At 31.7% G+C, this 8,805-nt stretch overlaps 1 pseudogene; it reads right to left on the bottom strand.

The window, feature by feature from the left end:
- Positions 1-4,484: 4,484 nt before the first annotated feature.
- On the bottom strand, positions 4,485-7,577 carry LOC134249311 (serine/threonine-protein phosphatase PP1-beta catalytic subunit-like; annotated as a pseudogene).
- Positions 7,578-8,805: the final 1,228 nt, after the last annotated feature.

The raw sequence follows: 8,805 nt of genomic DNA on the forward strand, positions 1-8,805 counted from the left end.
TGAGAAATATAAATTAACAGATCATATTATAGTTTCAAAGTAGTTTATTGACAATTTTTTTGTTTTTATGACGTCACAAACTACTTCGATTTTATGTCATTTTTTAAAAAGAGGACAAAATGGAAAAAATTTCAACAATTGTAGCTTTAAAATTTATGGAGCGCAAGTTTGCTCAGGAACAATATTTAAATATTTCATTGATATTATCATTCTACATATAATATCAAAATATTGAGCCTGATCAGATCTGCGCTTGGTGATCTTACTCAAAATATTGACGTAAAATATACATTTTTCTGTATAAATCATGGAAATTTTAAATTTACGCCATTTTCGTGACGTTATTTCAAATATATGACGTCATTGCTAATGAAAGTATTCAGTGTTTTGAAGTCAGCATATATTCCCCTGTTTAAGAACGTAATTGAATATTTCTCCGTCAAAGTTTGATTTTGGGGGCAAATATTGGTTATTGCCGAATAAAGTTCTTATCTTATTTTTCCAACATTTTTGTACCGATGATTAACATTTCTTTTAATTTTGGTTGATCGGCATACAAATGCGTATTATTGCCATATACTCAAACACATGCAATATTTTCGACTGAATACTAGTAATTAAGAAGTCTCTTTTAACTCAAAGTTTATTAACAATATGGATTCGTTGGAGAATCAATTATAAAAAGACAAGAAATGTAGGTTAGAGGATAATTTAACCGGCAAATTAAATGAAATATTTTTTAACAAAAGTCCACTTGTAAGTTTTATCTTTCCTGATCCTTCTCTGAACTTTAAGAGCCATAAAATATATACCGGTAGTTAACAGTATAACTTGCCTGATTTATAACTTGATCTAAGAAACACTTGTCCTTCTTTCAGTTTATAACTTGAGTGTATATCTAGGGTCATGGGGCCGTGTATAGAGATTGTTGTGTTCTTGTGATTCCATTTAGAATTTCTCAGCATGGACTTCATTTCATCTGCACCAGAAAGGAAAAATAAATTGTTTGCGTTTATCATGTTTATAAAAAGAAAAAAAAAGTAAAGCAAAAATAAAAACAATCACCTCTGAATTTTACACATTATCACAAATTAAGTTTTTTTTTTTTTTTTTTTTTTTTGTACAAAATGAAATTTATAATAAGCTTATTATTGATATAAAATAATGAGAATTGTGTACGTTTTGTCTCATTTAAAATATGTTGCATTATATCTAAGAAAATATTATGTTATAAGCAGTGTACCTGTTTCCTAAATGCAATGACTTATTTTTCCTGAATAAAACTTGCATTTCTCATGAGGTAGATAAGAATTCTTTTTAAAATATGACAATAATCTTAAAAAAAAAACTACACAAAAAAGTTCCATCTATAAAGAAATTCCATAAAAATGATACGAAATTCATAATAAACCTGTTAAATGAAGCATTATCCCCGTGGAATAAGCCCTGGAAAATACAGCAGCTAAAACCACTAACTTCAACATTGTTTCCATTATGGTTCTTCAAAACAATACAGTTGTCAATGAAATTATAAAGGACATATATAATAATATAATATATTTATATATGTACTTTTTGCATGAGATAGTGACAAATAACAGGTTAAAATGAAATACTATAAAGTTGTACGTGATATCATACCAGAATAAAGACACACAAAAGTACCATTTACTAGTATTAGAAATAACCTCACTATTTGTATTTAACAGGTCCTCTTTAAGAAGTACTAGGAATCGATTCAAAAAATTAATCATGACATTAAAAAAAATGGCCAAAGTTTACTTTTAAATTTTTTTTAGAAAAATACTTTTTACGCTTACGCGGAATTCTGAAGAAGTAAAATCACTTCATTGGTAAATTTGTGTTTACGGAAGCAAATACAAGGGAAATTACTCTAAAATATGTTTGACGGTGAAAGAAATCAATATCTTTAAATAATTGTTTTTGCGAGTAAAGGTACTTTTAATGATGCAACCCCCGCCCCCCCCCCCCCCCCAAGTCGCATCTGGTAGAGCAAGCAAGAAAACTTTATACATGTATATTGAACTTAGAAAGAATAAAATCATATATTGATATACAACAGCAACTTTTTGACACCATAAGTATGGTTCGTGCTCCTTTTTTGTTGTTGTTGTATGGTGTAGAAGAACGAGGTTCTGAAAACTGCAGCATATTTAGCATATTTAGAATCTTTTTATGTTGATTTTTATATTTTAAAAAAATGAAAGTTAGAAAGTCTAACCCCCCCCCCCCCCCCTTGTATTGGTTATGGAGAGCTGTGTAGAATGCCATTTACCATTCTAGTAAATAAATATAAAAAATGGCTGGTTTCTGAAATAAGAATTTTTGTGGTAAATATGAGAAAATTTCCTTCACATTGTGCTCATTTTGATTTTTTGACTAGTTCAAAAGCTTTTTACAATTCAAATGGCCGGTTGCGTATCTCAGATGTAAACTTGCGATCAATGATTCCGGGTTTAAATCCAAGTTTTCGCGTTGCACGCATGTTAGGATGGGCTGCAGTACGGCTCAGAATTGCGGTAAATTCTGAACCTGGTGTAGGGGTGGTTTAAACCCAGCTTTATAACGTTTCCATGGATTTTTGGGTAGAATATTTCGATATTTTGAAATATTTTAACGTTGCAGAAATGTTTTATGGTTATGATGATTGCATTGATAGATTTTGCAGAATTAAAATAAGCTATTCTTCAAGAATTTTTTACGGCCATATAGCAGGGGGATTTTTCTTTCTGCACAACTCTTCAACAACTGTCAATGTGCCGTTTTAACACTGATGTAGCTATAGTATAAAGTCTTGAAAGATACTTTTATAATACATAAATGTACATAAACAGGAATTTTATAGAAACTTTCTAATATACCAAATTTAGATCAAATTCAAAATTTTACACTTTCGAACAGCTGATGATACACATTCCAATAATTTCTAATAATGCCGAATTTCCTAAGGATAAGAAGTCTTTCAGTTATCTGATTAATCAGGCTATCTATATGGCCGTAGGAACCGGGGGAGGAAGGGAGGGCATGTTCGTCACCTATAATTTTGCCACTGTATAAAATTCTCTAGAAAACATAGCTAGGCCTAATATGTGTTTTCTCAAAGATAATGTCTTATAATTTTTTTTTCATTTGATTTTAAACTAAAAATCTAAATTTATACATTGTTCCTCTACATTTACCTATATTTTGTGTTTTGATATTGTTTCTTAATTACTTATTTCAAAGACCCCATCCCTGTTTTCTTCTCACCAGTCTTTTGCAAAAGCTTTATTCTGTTTGCGATTTTATATTTTCTTATGGTTTGACGAAAGATGCCGTCATTTGAATTAAATTGTAAATGAAATTTTTTCGTCATTTTTTATTTACAATTTAACATCAATAAACACTGTATATCTTTGTTTTTAATATCCTTTTATTTTTCAACCAGTTACTAGTATTAAAACTTGTTTTGAAGTGGTGTAATATTAGGAAACCTATTATCCTTCGACATTTTATATGAGCAAGTCAAGATTATGTAAACCTTACTCAGTTTTATAGCGTGCAACAGAAATACGACTCAGGTAATCCAGACTCAGATGGGCTTTAAACCCGGCTTACGTGATCCAAGGATCAAACACTGAGCTGTACTTATCTGAGCCATAGATACGCAACCGGCCAAAAATGGCTCATAGAAATTTAAAATATTTTATATGAATGTAAGCTTCATCATCATATAGAATTTAAAATCATATTCATCGAAGTATGATGAAGTTGACACTGTCTGTCCTCCTGTTAACTCTGCTCGTCCATATAACTATTGTAAATATATATGTACCTCTTGAATCATTCATATGATTTGGAAGAGAATACTAGTAAATGAATAAAGAAAAATTTCCTCTTAACTTAATCATTAGTATTCGTGACTGCGTAATCCCGATATCAGATTACCGTCTGTTTTAATTTTTTATATTTGAACCATTTTAAATTTTCTGTAAAATTGTATAAAACAGCATATTGATATACTCCCTGTATTCATATATAACACTAATCAAAAGCCCTCTTTTAAGTAAGCCTAATGAATTTGGAAATGTAAAAGCACATTCCTCCCATTAAATAATAAACTTTATACAGTTAAACAAGTATGTGCTTATTTTTGCAAAAGATACATGTATGTTTTTTACTTAAAAAATAGAAGTAACAGAAACTATTAATAAAAACCATTTCATAAATTCTATTCATACATAACAAAAACAGATTAAAATATAAATATGTGTATATTCAAGACATAAATTCAACATAAATATAGATACCTGTGTATAATGCATGAAATCTAAATGAGTTTACAATGTAATTATATTTTCAAAGCTTACTAGCTATCATTTTTTTCGTTTTCAAATTTAAAAAGTCATAACTGTGATGAGAATTTTTCTTTCATTCTTTCTTCTTTTAAATCAGTTTTCTGTTCTTTGTTTTTCTCCTGTAGATCAGAGAACTTCCAGTCCACAGTAATTTGGAGCTGAAAATAGTGTCACTAATTGTCTTTTGGCAAAGAACTCATACCCATCTTCAACTACCTGTAATGCAAAAAATCACTTTGAGGTAATGAGTGAAATGATTGGTTTAATTTGTTTGTCTACTTAAATAAAACAAATACTTTAAAAATTAGTCAATATTCTCAATGAGATTGATTCAGTTTTTTTTTTCAATTGACAATCAGTTAAATTCAGTTTATTTAAATCCCCTTAAAAGTTCACCTTTAACTGTTTATCACAATTAAATTGAAAGTTTTGAGAATGCATATTTGTATTTTTCCCACCCTTCACTTACCTGATGGGCCCGACATATAAGGTCAAGGTCGTGACGATTTAAGAATTTGCTAACAACATCTGCACCAAATGTGAAAGACACGCCCCGGTCATTTTCTCCCCAGCCCTGAACCTCTTTGTCAGGGTCCGACCATAGAAGGTCACATAGTAAACCTACAATATCAAGTCACATTTTACTGCTTTGATCCCCTTTGTCAAGATTACACCACAGAAAGCCAAATAATACGCCTAAATTAACAAGGTAAATTTTAGGACTTAAAATTTCAAACTATAAATTTCAATGTGCTACAATGTTCCTTCAAGAAAACAGAAACAACAAAAGAAGTGGATATAAATTTAAATTTTCTTCCTTTGGTTTCTTTTTTTTTCAGGTATACACTGACCTGATTACTGAGTGGGTTTACCTTGACCTGATTACTAAGTGAGTTTACCTGTCCTGATTATTGAATGGGTTTACCTTGATCTGATTACCGAGTTTACATGACCTGATTACTCCTGATTACTGAGTGGGTTTACCTTGACCTGATTACTAAGTGAGTTTACCTGACCTGATTACTGAGTGGGTTTACCTTGACCTGTTTACTGAGTGAGTTTACCTGACCTGATTACTGAGTGGGTATACCTGACCTGATAACTAAGTGGGTTTACCTTGACCTGATTACTAAGTGAGTTTACCTGACCTGATTACTGAGTGGGTTTACCTTGATCTGATTACCGAGTTTACATGACCTGATTACTCCTGATTACTGAGTGGGTTTACCTTGACCTGATTACTGAGTGGTTTACCTTGACCTGATTACTGAGTGAGTTTACCTGACCTGATTACTGAGTGAGTTTACCTGACCTGATTACTGAGTGGTTTACCTTGACCTGGTTACTGAGTGAGTTTACCTGACCTGATTACTGAGTGGTTTACCTTGACCTGATTACTGAGTGGGTTTACCTTGATCTGATTACGGAGTGAGTTTACCTGACCTGATTACTGAGTGAGTTTACCTTGACCTGATTACTGAGTGGGTTTACCTGACCTGATTACCGAGTGGGTTTACCTTGACCTGATTACTGAGAGGGTTTACCTTGACCTGATTACTGAGTGAGTTTACCTGACCTGATTACTGAGTTTACCTGACCTGATTACGAGTGGGTTTACCTGTATCTGGGACATCTGTGGGCCTCATGATCCTTCGGATTTGTTCCATGGACTGAAGATCTGGAGACAAGCCTGTATAAAAATAGGCATCAAAGTTAAGAAACAACTCATGTAAAAGAAACAAATAATGCATGTTTATGCACATTTTAGTGTGTCAGAGGCTCATATTTTTTCCTCTAAAAACTTTTGATTAATATCACATTTTAATAAAAATTCATTTTATTTGATGCATAACATCCACACATTCAAGCAAGAGTTCAGAACTACTCAATTTCCAAAATAATGGAAAAAAAATCTGTTTCCAAAAATATCTGCGAGTTCTTCTCCCTTACCTCCATGACAACAAAATATTTTTTCATCTATGATTGCAGCAATTGGTAAACAGTTAAAACAGTCTGTAAATGTCTTCCATAACTTCAAAAGAAGACAGATGGTTTCTAGACACTGTTTCCCTCTGTCCACATAGTCCCAGAAAAGGTAGTTAGACTGGGGGGAAATCCCCCACTCTCAAATAAACGGAGTAGATCTGTGTATTGACCGTGGATATCACCTTAAATCAAAAGAGATACGTCCAAAATATAACTCATTGTCTGTGGCATTTGATTTCAAATCAAAGATGTGATTGTTAAAATCCGTTAATTAAAAAAAACGAGTATTTGATATATCTTCTTTTTAGCTTACCACAGACTTTGACTGGGGCCTCGATCTCCAATAGAATGGGTTGACTGAGGAAAATTTCTCTGGATTTTAGACATAGGCCTCGGATTTCTCCCTCCGTCATTTTAACAGGTTTGCCTTGTTTGGATCCTCTAACTGAAATTTGAACACAAACATTATGCAAAGATGAATCATAATTTGATTCCATTTCAATTTCTTAACCATTTTTATAGATTATTTATTCTTTGGATTATTGAATTCCATAGATGGTTTTCCACTGAGGTAATTTAAGCAAGAGTTATTCCCCATGGCCGCCTTGTTGTTGTTCCCAGGTCCCTTGATTATTCAACCTGAGTGAAGTTCAATTTGTTATACATTGTACTAGTTACTGAGGTAAAGTTAATTTATTTTTCTTATGAAAATACGCTTGTTAAAGCCTCTTTGCGTGTTTAAAATTGGTTGCTCAATTAAAGAGGAAAAGTCACTGCTTTGCCCTACAAGACGGCGGCAAAGGGGGGAAACTCCGAGCCAAATAACAGAATATATTTTTGAATTGAATGTCATTCCTTAATTTAATAAGCCTGTTTTCATTTTTTTTTTTAAATCTGTCTTCTACTTGTACTAATATCTTTTTATATAAATATGTCAAATTTCCCGCGCTTTGCTGTTTGGGACGGCAAATTAGATATATCGTACAAAGAGTATTCGGATTACTTCACATGTTGCTTCACATGCAAACGCAAAATTTGCACAGGAATTATTTTTTATACTACTTTAAATATATTATGAAAAGCTAGTTCGTGTACTAATTATTTATTTAAATTGCATTTTAAATGAGATAATGAAAATGATTGCATTCAAATATTTTTAAGCGAAGAAAAAAGTTACTTACCTTCAAGAAGTCGGCTGATCAGGCTGTCAACGTTCAGTTCCATATTCGTCATCGTTTTTTGTTTCAAATATTATTTCTTTGGTTTCTTTTTTTTCTCGTGTGTGCAACTTTTCAATCAGCTGATCAAATGTATATAAATTAATATTATATTAATTAATCAAAATTACATGTTCTTATATGATGAATGTTATTTTTGTCATTGAATTTGTGTAATTATTAATTTTGATATGCGTGATATTGAGGTATGAAAGAGGAAAATTAATACCTGTTTCACTTATAACAATTTAATTGCTATAAGCAAGTTGCATTTTGAGTTTTGTGTAGCAATAACTGAAATTAAATTATATGTTTTCTTTGTAATTTATATTAATATATGAAATCATATATATATATATATATATATAGTAGTTCTAACTTGTATCATTACGTGTATTGATTATTATTATCATTGTAGTGTACTGGTGTTGTGACAGTATACTCATAGTATATACATGTACACTTTAACTTTGACATGTTTAGTCCTCAGATTTACGATAAGTGGGCGGATCCAGAATCTCAATCAGAGAGACAGATCAAAGTGTCTAGTCCAAATATACTCTTCTCCACTGGACACCTCTTCGGTAGCACTGAAGTAGCGGCTTTAGGATATTCTGTGTGGTAGGTCAATATTTAAGACGTAACAGGTTATACAAACAGTTTAAAATTATCTGTTTACAAACACGACATGTACGCGTTTCTCAGATCGATACTCTTCCTCGATACTCCGAGCTGAATTCAGGATTTACAGTATATTAATCAAACTCGAGATTTAAAACAAATATAGAAGGAATTTTCAAAATTTCCGGATTTTCCCCCCAAAATGCTTATTAAACAGATCCGGAGAATAATCAAAGCACACGTCGTTTAAAATTCAGATATCGAAATTATTCGTCATACTGAATTACAGCGTATAATTACTCCGAAAAAAGTGTCAGAGCAATAAATATTAACAAGAACACACAGAATATCCATTTCACGTCTTTTTCCATACACACCTCGCTCATAAATGACTCGAATCGTGTACGGATTGAAGAATCATGTGATCTAGAAGGAGGATTTTTATTGGATGTAGTATTTAATAGTATATGATGTTATGTTTAAATATAGAAGTGACGACTGATTTCATCATTTTCATACTTTGTCCGACCTTTACATTCATTGTCACAAGTCTTTGCGTTACATATGTAATTAAAAATTGTATATTAAAAAATAGGTAAACAATATATTATTGCGATCGCGTA

This window comes from Saccostrea cucullata, unplaced genomic scaffold (assembly GCF_032062105.1).
Source record: "Saccostrea cucullata isolate Sc308-1 unplaced genomic scaffold, CSIRO_AGI_Scuc_v1 ctg16785, whole genome shotgun sequence".
Classification (NCBI taxonomy): Eukaryota; Metazoa; Mollusca; class Bivalvia; order Ostreida; family Ostreidae; genus Saccostrea; species Saccostrea cuccullata.